Here is a 1,616-nt window from a genome sequence, read left to right as displayed (position 1 = left end):
TTTATTATATATAATTCATGTCTAGTGGTGGTGAATAAACCTTCAATCCAGTTTCTCTTATTTATCTCTTTCGTGATTGTCTGCTTGTTTTATTTTGTTTGATTTTAGTCTGATAGTTTTTATAATTCGTGACAAACCCTGTTTGAAGTAGATAATTAATTGAGTTCATAAATCCTCTATGGGAAAGACCCTTACTTGCTCTTTGCTACTACATGACTTTGCATTAGAATTTAGTGAGGAAAAATTAGGTGTTGCATTTGCACGCATCAATTTTTGGTGCCGTTGCCAGGGATTTTCATTAACTTAATTATTTGTTTACTTTTTGTTTATTTGTCAATTTTTATTTGTTCTTTGTTTTTGAGTTATAGGTGTTTTTTGTGAATGAGCTCACGATACAATTTGAGATCGAATCCTCATTCGGATCTGATTCCACCTATTGCTCACTCGAAACAACCTTTGCATAGATCAACTCTCGATCAAGCAATCCATACCGATCTTCCACTCACAAGTGATTCTTCTGATTTTTCTGATCAAGAGGAGACGGCTAATCTAACTCTCAAAGACATGGCTGCACCAACAGTTGACCAACAACCGTTATGCATTCGATACAATGATACGGCAGGGGGAGTTTTTGAGCTTAAATCTGGGATGATTCATCTTCTACCAATTTTCAGAGTTTAAGCGGGAGAGGATCCAAACAAGCACCTTAAGGAGTTCCATGTGGTGTGCTCGAGTATGAAACCAAATGGAACAACAGAGGAACAAGTGAAGTTAAGGGTGTTCCCATTTTCTTTAGCAGATAGCACTAAGGAATGGCTTTATTACCTACCATCCGGGACCATAACTACTTGGAATGAGATGAAGAGGTTGTTCCTGGAGAAGTATTTTCCAACATCTCGAGCCACACTTATTAGGAAAGAAATTTGTGGGATTCGGCAATACAATGGGGAAAACTTAAATGAATATTGGGAAAGGTTTAAGAAATTGTGTGCTAGCTGTCCGCATCATCAAATAAGTGAGCAATTACTTCTCCAATATTTTTATGAGGGATTGATGCCAATGGAGAGGAGCATGATAGATGCAGCAAGTGGAGGAGCGTCAGTTGATAAAGCTCCTACAGAAGCAATGAACTTTATTGCAACCATGGCGGCAAACTCTCAACAATTTGGTACTCGATCTGATCCACCACCAAGGAAGGTAAATGAAGTGGGGATATCCAATAATCTTGAGCAACAATTGAATAATTTGACTGCACTTGTGCAACAAATTGCAATTGGACAAGTGAAGACATGTGGAATTTGTTCCAATGTGGGACATCCTACCGATATGTGTCCTACCCTTCAAGAGACAAATGCAGAACAAACAAATGCCATGGGAGGATACCAAGGACAACAAAGGCAAAGGTATGATCCATTTTCCAATACCTATAATCAAGGATGGAGGGATCACCTTAATCTTAGCTATGGAGGAAATCAACAAGCTGCTGTCACTAATAATCCACTTGGTTTCCCTTACCCATGAGCTCCACAACTGTACCAAGCAAGACCCCAAAATGTTTCCCAACCTCAAGGTAAGTCTTTGGAGGACTTGGTAAACTCATTAGCTACTAGCTCTCT

General features: G+C 38.9%; 1 non-coding gene across 1 annotated transcript; it reads right to left on the bottom strand.

Annotated features, from left to right (window-relative positions):
• Positions 1–905: 905 nt before the first annotated feature.
• On the bottom strand, positions 906–1,013 carry LOC116141974. The gene has a single exon (XR_004129920.1). It is a non-coding gene; the product is annotated as a small nucleolar RNA R71 (small nucleolar RNA).
• Between the last annotated feature and the right edge of the window lie 603 nt (positions 1,014–1,616).

This window comes from Pistacia vera, unplaced genomic scaffold (genome assembly GCF_008641045.1).
Source record: "Pistacia vera cultivar Batoury unplaced genomic scaffold, PisVer_v2 Contig401, whole genome shotgun sequence".
In the NCBI taxonomy this organism is placed as follows: Eukaryota; Viridiplantae; Streptophyta; class Magnoliopsida; order Sapindales; family Anacardiaceae; genus Pistacia; species Pistacia vera.
This window is presented reverse-complemented; position numbering and strand designations above follow the sequence as displayed.